General features: G+C 38.6%; 1 protein-coding gene across 17 annotated transcripts in view; it reads left to right on the top strand.

Moving 5' to 3' along the window:
- The window catches only part of HTR2C (5-hydroxytryptamine receptor 2C), a 223,107-nt gene that overhangs the window by 140,082 nt on the left and 65,786 nt on the right, over positions 1-17,239 (top strand). Inside the window, exon 1 of one of the 17 annotated variants that reach the window (XM_084534463.1) lies at positions 10,149-10,208. The exons of 14 other annotated variants lie outside the window; for them this stretch is intronic. The gene's annotated coding sequence lies outside the window, so the exon portion shown is untranslated. Of the gene's footprint in view, positions 1-10,148; positions 10,344-17,239 lie in introns of those variants that run through there. 2 more of the 17 variants (XM_084534462.1, XM_084534472.1) reach the window with 2 other exon arrangements.

Genomic DNA, 17,239 nt, shown 5'->3' with positions numbered 1-17,239 from the left:
CTGCACCCATAACCACGTCATAAGTGGCATTGGATTCTGGTCTCTGAAAGCCCCCCTGCAGACAAACCAACAAGTGGAGGATTTTTCTTGTCAAATGTTAGCTGGTACTCAACAGCATTGCTGCCAGCCCCTAAGTAAGCTAATAACCAGGAGTTGAGTTTGGGAAGGTCCCTGCACTGCCAATTCCTATGAGAGTGTTACGAACCAGCCAGTGAACAGCACTCGTCCTGTGTGGGCTTCTGGGTCCAGAGGAAAGTCTGTTGGGAGCTGGAATTGTTAAGTTTCTGTCTGTGTTGCACAGAGTAACGAGATGGTTCAAGAAAGGAATGCTGTCTCTTTTTACTTAAGAAATCCATTCCCTTTTTTTCTGCAAAGCATATAGTAATAGTAACAGAAAGCCTCATTAACCTTCCTGTCATTTGAGGAGGAAGCAGTTGACTGCACTAAAGTTATTACAAGTGATATATTGGATTACAAATGGGAATGCTAATTGAAGACAATGTCAGAGGAGGAGTGTCCTAGGGACAGAGTTAACAGTGGTGCTTGCAACTGTCTCATTCTCTGTACAAAGGACAGTAGTAAAAAGGGAAATGACAGAGGGTAAAGCTGAAAGATGTGCAGAACTGCTGTGGGTTTACTGTGTTTACTGCACCCTATATCAGATTCAGTTTCTGTGCCACCCAGTTTAATTTCAGAGCAGTGCTAACTTCCATGGGATGGAAATTTAAGTGTGCTGGAGAACATTAGCGCCTGTTTTTTTTCTGGCTGTGAAAAAAAATCTTACTTGTTTACTCTTTTCTCTGCCCCCCCCCCCTTTTTTTTTTTTTTTTTTTTTTTCCTATTTTATATCCTAAGAGTGTTCTATAAAATCTACATATCCCAAATTGCCCATGTTGACTTTTTAATGAGGAAACAGCTATGTGTTCATATTTTGGGATTTCAGATTTCGCCAATTGAAACAGCATAACAGATAGAAGTTAGATGGATGGCAGGTTGAAAATGTCCTCTTGCTCCGTGCTGCTCTGAGTTGTTTGGTGTTCATGGAACAAAATGCTGCTCTGTGTTAAAATTGTGCTCTTTCTCATGATAGCCATGTTAGATCAAAACGAGAGTTAATCTTTTGACCTCTTCTGAACATGTGTGTGGGATTAGATCTGTTGGGCTGAATTTTTGTATTTTGTTGTTGTTGCTGTTTGTTTGTTTTTAAGATCACCGAACATGCTATTTTTTATGAAGTAGATGCTCTGGAGATACACAGTTTATATACAGCCCACTATCATCTTACATGCCAAGAAGCCATGCAAGGGAATGGCTGAATGTCATTTTCTGTAAAATAATAATTGCCCTTCACTTTTGTTAGTAACATCCTGAACTATTGAAACAGGGTTTAAATATTCCTTCCTTCTGCTTTTTTGGGTTCTATTTGTTTTTCTCCATTCCTATAATGGTGACAAATTGCATTCATCAGAAAGACCTGTGCAGGCAGATTGGAGACTAATGATATGAACAGAGGTGGGAAAAAAGAATAATAATTTTAAAAGTTAAAGTTGTTGAGTTGTTGGTTCCCGCTTCTTTTCTATGTAAGCAGTTCTGGAGAAAGGGGCAGACAAAGTTTGTACCCTGCCTCTGGCACTCTCCCTGAAGCCAACAAACAGATCCACACAGAGAAAAAGTTTTTCAGGGTGCTCCAGTGTCTGTGTTGTGGTCAAAATGCAACTGCAGACGACACAGTCATACTTTCAAAGATGAGGATAAATTGAAAAATTATTTTGTTTATGGGATTAGAGCAAAAATGACTTGCAGTTGAATCTTGGATGTATAACCTTCGCAGCTTACTCTTCTCCAGTTACTTCTTTCCAAGATCTGCAATCATTATATTGTCCCCAGTTCTGTCCAACAGTTAATTACATTAGTTCACTGACAAACTATTATTAAAAAACTGCAATCTACTTTAATAGCTGGTTTTCTAATTAAATATCTGATGTTTTTATTCTCAGTTCTTGGCTTTAGGCCTCTAGTTTGTCGCTATCCAATGTCCCGCATCTCTTCTGTATTTTTGTTCCTTTCCAGGCATGATTGTGCTGGGAAAGCTTGTTTCTGGATGTGTTGTGGGAGGGTTGAAAATGCCAGATATAAGGCAGTTCCTTCCTGTGGAGGAAGAAACATTATCAGAGGCTGCTATGTGGCAAACCCATCGCTGAGGAGGATGCACTGAAGCAGACAACTTTGTTGCGGGCTCAGCATGCTGGAGACATGCACTGTTGGTCTTCTTGGTTTACTTACCATGAAGGAAGTTCATGGTTAGGATTCAGATGTTGTACCCTCATGCAAAGAGTACATATTTAAATTAAACAGGATTGTAACTCAATCGTTCTAAAAGAATACCGTGAGGTTGGCACAGGTAGCTTTTCTTCGGAAAGCAGTATAAATATCTGTGAAGCTCCTTCCTCAGACCCAGAAAAAATCCTATGGGCTCAAAGTCATAGACTCAGAGTTTTATCTGGAAGGGAGGTCTGGAGAAACTGGGCTTAAAGTAGAAATAAAAACAAAGAACAACCAAAAGAAACATTAAATCCTGTTTACATGAACTCTGTTCTACATCTGAGTCACAGCAATTTCAAATTTAGTTAATTTTTCTTTTTCTTTTTTTTTTTTTTTAAAGGCTATTCTGAGTAGTTGTGTAGCAGCTCAACTATAGCACTAAACTCCACCTACAAAGCATAGGAAAATGTATTAATAATGGTACAGAACCTTCAGTGTCCTGACATTATTCCAGTACTGCACTGGCTTTAAACATTTACACATTTCAGGATAACAGCAACTTAATTAAAATCACTAAGTAAATGCAGATTATATTTAATTTAAATATTTATAGAATTTGTTTAAGCTTTCAAAATAGATTATATGTTGAAGAGCAAAACTGCTAGCATCCAAATGATAATTTTACTTTGGAGCCCAATTAAGAAACTAGTCAGGAATACAGCTAATCAGTCCCTGTTTCTGAGGAAATATTTTATAAAGCTGTATGTACAAAGGGCTTTTTAAAACAGGTGTTCTTGAGTTAAAGGGATAGTTTGGAAAAATTCTGTTACTTCTAATAATATTTTAAAATCTTTTATTCTCTTGCTGTGTAAGAGTTGCCGTTCTTCCCATTATTCTGAATACAACCATGGAAAAAATACAGAGAACCAAAGAGAGATGAAAAAATACCTTCGAGACAGCATTTTTTCCAATACAGTTCAGCCATGACTAATAGACTGCCAAGGCTTCTTCAGGGACAGGTTCAAATTCTTGGCTTGTCGCTCCTGTTTCTTTCAAAGACAGTTTTATTCCTTGCTACATCTTTTCATTTTGGGAGACACTTTCCCTGTTGCATTTATCTTTTATACACCTGAAGGAGATGAGATCCTGCAGGCTGTAGGACTATTTCATGTAACTGTAGATTTCTTTTTGCAAGAATGTTACTACTGTCTGAATAACCTGATACCTATGAAAGCTTTCAGGGATAGGTTTGAACATTCCGAAAATCTGTTTGGAAGTATCTTGCATTTTCCAACAGGACACCAAGAGCTCCTGGGATCGTACATGTCTGTTTCATGCAGGTTATTCAATAGTGCATCCTAACTTGCCTTACTGCCTTCCATTGTTTTTTACTTTGTATTAAAAAGTTTGTAAGATCTGCAAGATCTTTTCTGGTTTTCCATGGTAATGCTACTACGCATCATGTGATTCTAAACGAGTGTATTTCCTGTATATTGTAAGCTGCTGTTCGAGCTGGAATATAGCATGTGTTTAATTTTTTCTGGGCCTCATTACATTTCATTCCTTGCTTCGCTGCATTATCTGTCTCGTTAGTCCATAAATTTGATCTGTTCTAATCACTGTAAATTCTCTGTTTCCCCTAGCTATATGTCACCAGCAAGACTAGTCACTTTAAAAAGTGCATTCCTGAAAGGTCATTTTATAAAAGTTATAAGAGAAAGCATTGTGAGATGCTGATGCTTAAGGCTGGATGCTTGTTACTTGTCTTAGACCTGAAGCATCTTTTTTAATCCCTTTTCTTTTCATAGGCTGATTTAGATAGTTATCACACGCTGAGATGGTGATCCAGGTGAGTGCCTTCAGCCTCAAATCAGCAGCACAGCAAAATCTTTTGGTGGGATTTTTAATCTCCACACAGTACAAATTACATTGTGTTTTTAGAATTAGAAGGGAGTTGCCAATTTACAGTTTCTTTTGTTGGAAAAAGGACTTTTCAAAGACAGAGGTGTTGTGGTACTTAAAAGCAGACAGTGATGCAGAGCCAAGAACATGCAGTGGCTGTTCTATCACAGGATCCTCTTATGCAAGAACACATTGTCTAATTTCTTTAATGCCTATACAGCTTCTAGAAGCATGATTCTTGTCTGGTGCTGTTTTGAGGCTCTAGGTTCTGCATAAGTGCTTAGGATGCACTGCTGAGTTTTGTTGCTTTATTTTTCTTAAACCTTGCTTGCAGTTTTGGGGCAAGAGCTGTTGAGTTTCTCAAACCATCATGCTCTCCCTGGCCTGGGCTTCCAGACTGGACTGGACTGAATTCCCCCTTCCAGACATGCTGTCTTCTGTGATGCATGTAGTGGGTCATGGCTACAATTCATACTTTCAAAAGGAAACTATTCACTGTCTTGCATAAGTTATCTGGAGATTCATGAATGAGAAGCACAGGATGAAAGCTAGATACAACTGTTTAATTTTCTTGAATCCCACCATCCCATTTTGTATTTCTTTCTGATATTTCAGAATGGTATCTGATCATGTAAAAATTGTCAGAGAGAATAAGCAGAGGTGGAAACATGCCAAGTTTCTACTGGATTACTGAAGAGCAATTTCCAAAGCCTTCTGATACTACTGCAGCAAAATTCAACTCTGCTGATTCATAGAATTTTTAATTGATTAATGTATTTATTTAATTTCATGGGGTTTAGTAGCTTTTTATGACTTTTTGAATTTGTTTCTGTTTATAGGTGACTCAGATTATTTTCTTCTCTAGCCCAGGGGTGGGTGCTGCAGCATCATATGTCATGCTATACTGGCTTCAGTAGTCCACTGGTGACTGAAAAAAGTAGAAGTTCTTCTCACTACGTAGAAATATGCTGTTATATTTCCTTCAGCTGATTTGTCACATATGCTACTTTAATTACCAAAGTTAATGCTTAGGAGTCTGAATGTTGAAAACTTTTGTGACAGGTTAAAACTTAGTGGCTAGAGATGGTTTGTTGTGTTTGTAGAGGAGCAATTCAAATGAGTGTGAGCTTGCGTCACTTTAACTGAAGGAAGAAATTTATTTGTAAAACAGTCTAAATAAACAAGTAAAGTAGAGTGTAGAATGCTGTGGACTCTCAGTGGTGTTTCTGTGATGAAAGCTGCTTTTATTTGAAGCTGTTAATTGTTGGCAATTTTTGCTTGGTGTTGTGAGGTTCAAATTACCCATAACTACGCTTGATCATAAAACACTAAAACCACAATGAATTCTGAGTAAACCACAGCTGACCAAGTCATCCAGTTAACAGGAGTTTATCTAATGGACTAATTTAATGGCGGTGTTTGAAATTTACTATGTGGAAGCCACAGATTTAGATTTAAAGCGTGAACATAGTTCTTCATTCCCCCCCACAGCCCCTCCATGCCTCCCCACTAAAGATCTCCCAGGCATATTTGAATCTCCTCCCTGGTCCAGGTCCATGCCATCTGCTTGTGCAGAACACTTCGAAGAGAGCTCACTAAAGACATGCTAGCAAGACCCTGTGTCACAGACAGAGCAAATTTTGATTGCTCATGACCTTACAAGGGCCCCAAATCCTCTTTGGATCAGCTACAAGAGAGGCTGAACTTCACAGTTTTCTCAGGACTATGTTGCTGCTTTTACATGAACAAAGACTGATGGGAACCTGTGTCTAGGTTATACTGCGTGAGAGTGAGACACTTGCTCCCTGACGCCCTGGCCTCACGTCACCTTGCAGCCATACACCAGATGCATAGCCAGCAGCAACAAACATCCTTCCCTGAGCACAGGTGCTGTCTTTCAAGAAAAAAAAGTAAGTGTTTGGCACTAAATGCTGGGCAAATGTATTACTGTATGCTCAGATAACAAAAACTGCTCCTCTGGATCTGTGGTGGCTGTCTGACTGTGTTGGCTGTTTTTGGAAAATGCCATCTCCAGCCCACTGCCCCTAATCTGCTTGTGTGGTGGCCAGGCAGCTCTCCCAGATGAGGTGATTCCAAGACTCATTGGGAAGGTTTGCTTGGTTTAAAATGCTTTGTTAGCAAATATTTATTCTGACTTCTTGTATTTTAACTAGCTCCAGTTCTTGTCCGTCTCTTATTTTAAATTCATATGTACTCTACCTAAAGTGTTCTCTTCAGCCAAACCACTGCTGGGTTCATCCAAAAGAGAGTTTACTGTTCATTTATCTCATGTCTTTACAGTCCAAGGTGAATCTCAGGGGACTAATGCTCTGAACTAAGTGGTTCCGGGCTATTCTTTTGGAAAACAGAGGCACTTAGACCTTTGTAAAGAAAATAATTTAGTAATCAGCGCAAGACACCTGTCTCTAAGCCAACCCATTTGGAAAAATTGCCAGTGTAGTAATTGCAAACATTTTATCACAATAACACTGATGATGCCTTTCCATTATTGCCAGCATTTCTTTCTCCCAACTACTAAAGGACTGAGCTGTTTTCACATCCTTCTCTCTGGTGCTGTGTCAGAAATGCTTTGTAACTTGGTATTGATGTTGCATGACTGGCCATTAAGCAGAGAAGTTTTCCTTTTATTTTCTGAGTGTTTCCCTGCAGACTGGTGCAGCTAAAAACACTTGGAAGTGAGAAAGATGTTGCTGCAGTGTTGCTAGCAGGACATTGTATGTTGCCTTCCCAGTTCTGTATATCATCTCTCTGGAGGAAGAGAAGACCAAGGTCTCATATCCCTCATACAAGGTGGAATAAGGTGCAAGATAAGTGTCTGTTTGCCTGCATCCCTGTGCCTGCAAACCTTTCTGCAGCACATGGGGGGGGTTGCAGGTATCTGGGAATGCACAGTCACTGAGATGGAACTGGTCTCCTACTGTGCCTTCCTGTTATTCTGATTCTGGGCGATCTCACCCAAACACAGCAGCTTCTTGCTCTCTCTTCAAGTATCAGTGGATCAGTGCCTCTGTGTGCTGCTCAGCCTGCAGCTGAAGTACAGGAGAAAAGCAAAGTGAGGGTTAGGCTGGTCTACAATTGCAATGTTAATGCAAAAGGCTTGGCCTGTGTTTATAGCCTCACTTTCGTTTTGATTATCAGTTGCTTTCAGTATATTGAGAGCATATATAGGGTAAAGATCATGTTCCTGTAGCTGTATTGGTGAGTTCCTTACTACTGCCCGGCACGACTTACGTGTTTTTCAGGGAAAACTTCTGCAAGGGTTTTCTCATCTGGCTTGGTTCTTACGCGTTGCTACCTGGAAAAGACGACGTGGAACAAAGTTGAAAGCAGGGGGACAAGTGCCATTTCAAACTTGAGAAATCTGAAGGCACTTTTTCCTGAAATTCACAGCCAAGCAGTCCAGGCCCAGCACGCCTATGAAATCCAATATTTTGCCATCTTGTTTTCATGTGATAAAGGTTACTGCCTATTTAAATAAAAAACATGGAAAAACAAAACAAAAAATGGAAAAGTGATGTGCCTTGAGGAGCCACAATGTTACTTGTAGGCATAGAAGCCCTTTGGGTGCCTTTCACAGGCTGGATTATTTTGCTGGTGATAATTTTCAGCATTGTTTTTTTGAGCAATATTAGTGAGGAGGGAGCAGAAAGAAAATCACTTCAAATTGATGAGCCCTAGATGTTCATCTAGAGGATTTTTACTAACTTCATAAAAGCTTCTGTAAACTTAATCAAAAAAATATGGCAAAGGTGTTTTTTTCCTCTTTTCATAATCTTTAAACCACTTGATTTTTAATGGTTTTATCTTGCTGATGACAGAAGGCTTAGAGTCCTGTGGCACATCTTCTGATGCAGGAAGAGGTGGATGTTTTTTACCCTAGTGCTCTGCATGAATGTTAGTTTTGTCAATGTTTCCTTGATTCTGTAGAGATGTCAGTGTTTCCTTGATGCTGCTCCTGGGGAGCAGCAGATCCAAATGGCCAGCATTTACTTTCAGAAAGATTTCTCAGGAACAGGTAGGGCAAGGATCAGTGATGAATGTGCTGGCATTGGCAGCAGAGGTTAGTGGTGAGTGTTTCAAAAGGCAGATACTTATATTGTTCTTTGAGAGATTCCTGGTATTTGGACTAGTTCACCACAGAACATTTAAAAAAAAAAAAAAGGCGTATTTCAGAAGCAACATTAAAGAGGATGTGGAGGCTTGATAAGCAGGTTCTGCTGAAGAAAAACTTTTGGTTTTCCTATCCTGGCAGGGTTAGGAATTATCTGTTAGAATTTATCTGAAAATTCATGAAAAAATAATTTCCTGGCAAAGAAACAAAAACAAACAAAAGCTTTAACAGCACTGACCCATTATTGATTCTGGTAATTTGGTAGTGAAGATTTGTAATTTTTAAGGGAGTAAATATATCTGTGAAAAACCCACCATTTTTGCATTTGGTTACAGAGTTGCTGTCTAGCAGTAAAAATGCATTTGAGAAAAAGGGTTGTGAAGAGCCATGCAGGTTGTTTCAGGGGCAGCATTTCTCTCTATAGATGACTTCAGTAGAAGAGCTTTGTGTTTTCTCAGGAGAGAAAAAGCCCCTAACGACTTACTTGTGTGCTTTCCCTCTGTGTTGAGCTTCGAAGCATGAGCATTTCATCTTGAGGTATCTTGAATAATTATCTTCTCCCACCCACTATCTGACCCTTAAGCACAGTGACTTGTCATTAAAAAAAAAAAAAAAAAAGTGCCATACCCTCCTTATCAAAGGCCTTGTATTTAATGTCTCTGCTCTCCCACCTAGACAGTTGCTTGCCAGAAGATCTTCCTTTATTCCAGCACTGATGGGTAAGGGGGGTCCATGTGATGATTTATCTACAGGATTTATCAACTGCCCTGCTGGTCACCCACTGGGTGTAGGCTAGGATATCCTGACATCAGTGTTCAAAGACCAAGAGGAAGAGAAACTACCTCCAGCTGGATTTTATACAGATCTATTTGTCTCTGAAAGTGCCAGCAGATTTAAATTACTGCTGCTGTTGTCAACAAGTTCTTCCTGCATGTTCTGTAACGATTAAGGTCCTTAGAGGTTTTGGATCACTTATGTTTCTCAGTGTAGCTACAGATTGTGAACATAAGGGTTGCATCAAGTATATTAAATAATGAATTGAAAGGCAGAGGTTCCTTTTCTTCTGTGTACTTTGGGTAGAAGAATTCCCGCTGACTCTACATTTCTTGCTACTGAAAAAGATAACCCGATCAGGTAGCTCAGTGTTAACATTAAATTTGTCAGCTTTTCCTCTTGATGTATAATTGCTCTTAGAAACAGCTGCTGCCTTGCTGCTACCAGTGTCGGGGAGAATTTTGTTTGATGAATTAATCAACGTGTTATTCTATCAGGAACTGTTTATGGATTCAAACACAGAAGTAGGATGAAACTTGGGAGGAGGGTGTTAAATTTCTTGAATTCAATAAATCTTTCTGCTCCAGTGGACTTATGCTAAAAACTTTTAGCTGGTCTGCAAGTCATTTACTAAATGGGTTGGGAAATAATAAACACTTCTTTTGGAACTTCCTATTCCAGACAATAGTACAGATTAGAGCAAGGGAAAAACAAACAAACAAATAAACAAACAAGGATGATATTTTTTGCTAATCTGACTATCTAAAAAACCCATTTCTGATGCTCTTCATATTGATCAGAAGTCCCATCTCTGTTCCTATCCTGTTCTCAGGCTATGCATATTGGTGAGCCATCATTAGTTCCTTTGCTATACATAGTTTGATGTGTTCTGCCAAAATGGTGGTAGGAAACCAGTGTTTCTAGAGAAAAGAAGCAAACTGGAAATAGTAATCCCTTTTCCTTTTCCTCTGTATAATGTCTGCAGCTTTGCCAGTTTGTTTGTTATCACTAGGTATGCAGAAGTGGCTGTGTAATAAGGGTGGAGTAGAACAAAGTGCAGGCCCTGCCTTCAGGTCACAAAAGTCTAGTTCTAGTCTTCAGGGAATCTGGGCAGTGTCCAGGTTTGCTGGAGCTGATCGTAGGTATAATTAGCATATTGCCAGAGAATCATGTCCTTCTGACATGTACCCAGCTCAACAAATGAAGCCTGAAAGACACAGTCAGACCCTATTACTCTCCTTGGATTTGTTTCTGTGCTCAGCAGTGTGGATGGGTAATTCTCTCTCTAGTCTTTTGAAGAGTTTATGAACTGTGGAATAACTGTTGCTTGTCCATTTTGAAAGTGGATGAGCTAAATATTTTTTATTTTATTTATTTATTTACTTATTTATTGTGGCATGAATAGTAGCATCTGGAAGCAGGCACTGAAGAACAGCATCTTGAATTTAAGTTTGCACCCTTCCTTGGTTTCATCTCAGTATTTAACTATAAAGATGTCCAATCAAATGGATCATTGAGAGGTTTCAGATTACTAATGTGCTCAGTGTTTTTAGAGCTTTATTTCTTTTTAAAAAAAAAAAAAAAAAAAAAAAAAAGAAGAGGAGGAGTCTTTCTTCTCCATTACAAAGACTGCTGCTTCTTATGCTGTGCAAATGTTTGTTTGTTTGATTGATTTTTTTCCCTGGATATAAATTTAATTGAAAATCTTTACTGCTGCAGTTAATAAAAAGCCTCTTCTATGTACGGGTCTTTTTGTAATATCACAAGGAACCAATATCTGGTGGTTTCCAGAAGAGACAATTTCATATAAATTTGCCTTCTGTGATTCTAGATGGTACTTGACACTTCATTATGTCCAGTAAACCCAGTTTTGAGGTGGGAGGGGGAGAATTAAAAAGGTACAGTTACCATTATTGACCTTGTGTTAGGAAGAGCATGTAGGTTAGATGATGTGATAAATTTTCTTTTGAATGGCATTGCAAAGTAATGATCAGAAAATCATTTTTTGTGTGATCAACCTCTTATTTTCAGTTCTTTAGACATCATCTTTCCATCTACAAAAAAGTCAGATAAAACAAGATGAGTGAAGGTCAAGTTTTATTTTGGTATGACTCTTTCTTTACTGGTCTTGCTTCTAAACTTTTTCTCTCCATTTTTGTATCACTGCACTTCCATTGTGCTCAAAGTCAGTGGGACCAAACTACTAAGTTTTGTAAGTTTAAAGAGAGAAGCCTTCTCTTACAATGAAATTTCTAGATGTTGTTAACAAGAGAAACAAGAAGCTTAAAGATGCCACAGAAAAGTTTTTTTTTCATAATTTATTTTTATTATTTCCAAAGTCTGTTCATAGTATGCCTTATTAGTTTGCAAGCACAGAAATGAAGCTCATTTCATCTGCAACAGTGTAAGATTTGCCCCATCCTCTGCTGGGGAGACTGATCATCCTCAGACAATCTTGTTCTTTCTCTCCTTTTTTTCCCCATTATCATCCTGACTAGGAGTGCCTAGTTATGTCCTAATTGGTTCTTTCTTTTTATTGACCAGCTCTCCTTCTGACTGGGGGCTAATGTTGACCTGCTTTCTCTGTTGGATATGCCTGCATAGTTTTGTAGCTCCTTTGAGACAATCCATCAATAAAGAAATTCCTAATTTATCCAGCTTGTGGTTAAGTAGGATTTAAAATGTTGCAATTCATTCCATAACTTTGTATAATGAGCAGGAGGGAGAACCTACCTATTTTCTTAAGCTTAGAAACTCCAGCACATCCTATATGAAAAAAGTTGTAACTGTTGTTACTAACATCTACTTCCTTCTGCTTACTTCAACTCTTCCTGGACAGATTAATCAGTAATTTTAACTGCAAGATGTGATTATGATCTGCAGTCATCTAGTATAGGTTGCATAAGGGTATGTTTTAAGCGAGGGTATTCACACTGTGTCTTGAGGATGTTTTTTTTTAGTAGCAACATTTTCAGCTTACTTCTTAGCAGACCTTTCAGGAGGCTTTTCCTGGTTTATTCTTAGCTTCTCCTGACACCCACAAAAGATTGCAGAAGGATGGTTTATCTCTGTTGCATAATGACTTAGCAGGCAGGACTCTTTCGGTTGTCTGGGGCAATAACAGTAAGAAAACAGCTGACCTTTACCTTGGTTTTATTTCAAGAGGTGACACTGACTCATGGTGCTCTGTAACCTTGTGGGGGATTCTCCTACAAAAACAGTGATATATTAAGAGCAGAGGTAGATATGACGAGAGAAAATAGCTTCAGCTGCTGTGAGTTATTTGTGTCCATTTCTCAATCTGCTCTTATCCTCACATAAACACCATATTGCCCTGGTGTTCTGACATGTGAATTACTACCTAGAGCAGGCATTAAATAATAAATACTGTATTCCAGGAGGTGTGTGACAACACAATGAGATTGTTGGGTGCTTTGGGGGATGACCACCATAATGTATTCTTACACACACTGGTTCTGCAATTGGCACTTTTTACAGGGTGGGGAGACTGGGAGCATATTTTTGGTGTCTGACATCCTTCTGGGTTAGGGAGAATCGGTTTTACATTGAGTGTAATCAAGGTTTAATCACTGCCAGGTCCACATGGTAGGGAGGAGACAGCAGGAGAACCTATCCCATGCCAAAGCAGCTGGTCAATATCTAAAACAAGACATTTAGAAGGTGACTTGCTATTATAATGGGAAAATACTGAAGACCATATATTCAGGCCTTGTAAAATACCATTGGTATGGCATTGTGATAGTATGAGGTGTAGAGAGGTTCTAACACAGTTATTTCAGCTTTTTCTTGTCCATCACAGAAATGTTGAAGGGACTGAACCAACTCATGCATTTCTTCATTGGGGCTTGGTAGAGTGGCTCAAAGGAATAATCACAAACAAGACATCTGGCTGAAATCCAGAAGTAGAAGTTGCAGATTCTTCTACAACTATCCATCATCCACCATGGCTCTTTGGCTCTTTACCAGGCCAGTAACATTTTCTTATGAAAATCCATGTTTTTCTTGTTGTGGTTTAGTAAGAAGGAAAAAAGAATTCTGGACTAGAAGACAGACAATTCGCTATAATGTTTGCCATGAGAAGGACACCAGTGCTGGAAGTGAAGAGGATTCAATATTTAAGGCTCCATTTAATATCCCCCCAATGACCTTTTGTAAGAAGAGAGCTGAGGGTGTTAACATCCAGGGTAGTCTGTGAAAGGATATGTGCTTTTAATCAGCTTCCCAATAGTAGGATAATAAAGCCATTAATCCTTTTAGTATTCTGCTTCTATTATCTCTATCTCTTCTCTCCAAGGTCACTAAAGCAGTAAACAATAGGGAAGATAAGCTTCGAAGGAGCTGAAGTGTAGAGCAGTAAGGAGAGGAAAAAAAAAAAAAAAAAAAAAAAGCAGTATAGATTGTTCTTTTTTTTCCAGCTTTTTGTGAGGGAATCAAACCTGCAGAGCACAAACTGAACAGTTTCCCATAGTACTGGTCACAATAGATTTCCAATATAGTTTAAGCTTCTTGTGTTCTCCAAGCATCATTTGTTACACTTAGACCGAGAATTAGGAATTTTTCATCTCATCAAGAGACAAACCTGGTTGGCCCTGGGGAGGGAGGCAAATTGTTTTTATAGTCCAGAGCTCTAATCTGTTTTGGTTTCAGTAAGTTTATTTAGTTTCTTTCAAACAAACAAATAAGTTTGTTTAGTTTCTTTATAACAAGCAAGCAAAACCAAAACACTTCACCCTCCCCCCAGAACTGTCATCTGCCACATGTACTGATTTCTGCTGGTGACATTTTTTGCATAACAAATTGGATGTAATAGCAAAAAGCTTCTATGAAGATATCATTTAAATCTCTAAAGTATGCTTATATTCTCAGCTGTGGTGAACTCTATCCCGGTGCAACAGAGACTCATTTTCCCATGACTTCATTAGATCATGTACACAAGAACCAAATCTGGCTGTTTGCATATTAAATGCAATATTGATATGCTTATCTCTTGTAAGCTCTTCATATTCAAGTATATCTACAGGGTCAGTCCCAAGGTTCATCCAGCCCAATATCCCATTTCCAAGAGTGATCAGTGAAAGGAAGAATGCTGGGCCAAGTGCAAGCAGACAGCGCTCAACCTTGTAATCTCCCAAGCTTCAGCGATTCTTGCTTTAGGGATTTCCTAAGCCAGATCTGGTATTATCCTGTTTAATACCCAAAATGGATTTTTTTTTTGTCATTATTTTGTTTAATTACTTCTTGAGCTCATCTAAAATTTAATATTCATGACATTCGGTGGCAATGAGTACAATAGTTTTTAATAGGGCTTTTTGAAGAAGTATTGGAGGATTTCATTAGTTTATCACCATGTCACTGGTGATGGCTGCTCCTGGGATTTCAGAGAAAAACATAAAACCTCTGCGATGGACAGTTATTTATTGAATTTTCTAGGGAGAGAAATGTATTCTTCAGGCAGCCAATGATGAACATAATAGTTCACATACCATAAAAATTGTGGCTGTTTTAACTATGGATGATGTCACTTTGCCTTATATTGATTGCTTTTGAATGCATCTCTTCCAATTTAATAATATTCTATAATATTTAGTAGATTATTGTTTTTTCTCCAGCATAGAAAACATCTCATTTTATAAGTTTAGTATCCACAGCATTTTTGTTTAGGTCCTGGTTCATTCTTTCTTTGATGTTTTAACTTAAATAGAACAAGTAAGTTTTGTCCTGAAATACTAAATAATTGTTTTATGATAGATATTTTGGTTAATTAAAAACGTAGTCAAGCCCCAATTTGCACAATCAAAAGATTTCTTTCGATTGCCGGAGCTTTGAGCTGCCTTTACAGCAGAACTTTTATCCATACCCAAGTTCTTTTTCTTACTCTGTTCACCTGAAGTTCTGCAGGCAGTTCTGCCTCAGTGAGCAGACGGACAGGGTGTGTATGAGGGTGGCATTGTAGTGTGTAGTGTGTGTACATAGGTGATGGAGAAATGAAGAACAGTGGTAATAGATTATAAAAAGTAGGATCAACAGTCCTTTCTCATGCTAGAATAAACCCTGCAACCTAGTCTGACATTTTTGCATTACGTAAACTGACAGAATTAATCCCTTGTGATTCCATCCCCAGAATTTTTTGATTTTAGGTGCTAGGTACCTTGGCTCTCTATACTGCTACTGTCAGTGTTAAAGGACAGTTTTATTGCGTACTGCAGCACTCTAATGACTTTGTTTTGTGTACTGTGCTGTGAATATCCAAGCCAAATTGTTAGTCTTAACGTGTTTTGAAGAAAATGCATTTCCTGAGGTATGACGTGTTCTGCCTTATACTTTAGTTAATATATCAGTTCTTCTGCCTTAGGCAGAGATGCTTAGCCTTCTGTCTCCTGGTTGTTGCTTTTAATTTGAATTCAGTTATGATCCTTGAGAAAACTGTCTCAGACATTATAATTGATTTAAATTCACAACAGAAACGGTCCTTAAGCCATCACATGTTTTTCAGGCATTTATACTGCTGAAATCACACGTCTAGCTTAGGCTTTGCCAGGCAGCTATAGAGAATATTTTTCACCATCAGCTGCATAGGATAGCAATGATATTCTAGTTGCATTGAAATTGCATAAAATGAATTGAGATCCTCTGCTTAAGTAACTGCTGAGCATCCAACTGCTCCTGAAAGCAGCTGTACTGCTCAGGTTTCCCCACTCTGCTTTCACTCTAATCTGTACAATCCCAGCACTTTTTTGTGTTAGTTCTTGAAATCACTGAACCCATTAGTGAATGGATTCAACTCACTAATTAGACAGTGAATATCTCAGCTGGAGGGAGAAAAAAAAAAAAAAAAGACAGAAAGAAAAACACAAAAACCTGTCCTACTGAACTGATATGGCTTACTTTCAAGTGGCGAATTTTAGGCATGATGAGTAGCCAGTCCAAAACATACACAAAACATACACAAAGTCATGTTTTTCCTCAAGTATGTGATGTAATATCGCAGAAGCATGAAAGCTCTGTAAAATACATTCCTGAAATACATTGTGTAAATATCTCATCATCTCACTCTGTTTTCTTCCTCTTGTTTACTGCTTCTAGCCTGGCAAATAAAGTGGTTATCAAAGAGTTCCTGTGTGTGTGTACAGATAGATAGCTATAAGGATGCTTTGCCCTCATTTGAGCAAAAGCTTTAAGTGTTCAGGCTTTCTGTAACAAGAAACTAGAAACGAACGCAGCTGGGGTACCTTGTTTGCTCAACTATTCCTCTCATATTTTATTTCCAAGATAGTATTTCTTGATTTATCTACTTGTAAATTGAATATATGTGTGTTTACCAGTGTTATACAGACATTTTGTGGCTGAAAGACTGTCTGAGACCTCAGGTAATTGAGTTGCTGTGTAAGCAGTTGTAATGGTGTCCTGCTAAATTAGCTGTCACTTTTTCTGTAGAATTTTTCCTATGAAGATAACCAATATACCGGTGTCTTAAGGATGGTTTGAATTACGATCAGGTGAAGAAGTTCACCTAAAGAAAGAATATGTCCAAATTATAGTCTCATTTCACTCCTTATCTGACACAAGCTGTTTTTTAAGACTGCAAAAATGAAAGAAATCCAGGCTGTGCTGTTATGAATTTTCCTGTCTTTCCTTCCAGTTTTGGCAGATGGCATGGCTCCTGCCACTGGCCAGGTATGTGAGTAGAAAGTTGGTAATATTAGCGATAGGTCGCCTTCGAGTCTGACTTGCAGCAAGACCTGTTGAGGACCTTGTGTGGAGGTTTCTTCAACACAGCTCTCAACCCAGCTGCGAAGATCAGCAATGTTGCCTTGAATTAAACATACTCATAGGTCCTCAGGCTGCTGGAAAAGCATCAGAGTTTCATTAAGATGCAGAGATGAGGTGATTAACCATGCTGACTTACAGCAGTTGCTAACTGATTCATGAAATTCTGGGTGCAATCTGAATTTCAGGGAAGGCTGTTTGCTCTGTGACAGTTCCCTGGTTTTGTTTATGATTGAAACTGATTGGTCTTTTATCTCAGTGTTTGGCAGAAGGTGAAGCAATTGTACTATTTTGGCTGCCCTCTGACAGCTTCTCATGAGGATGCTAGGACTTGAGACAAGCATGAATCAATTGGTTTCTCAGAAAAATTCTGAGAACTGG

This window comes from Aythya ferina (assembly GCF_964211825.1).
Source record: "Aythya ferina genome assembly, chromosome: 13".
Lineage (NCBI taxonomy): Eukaryota > Metazoa > Chordata > Aves > Anseriformes > Anatidae > Aythya > Aythya ferina.
The sequence above is the reverse complement of the archived record's forward strand: the minus strand, read 5'-3'. Positions and strand labels throughout refer to the sequence as shown.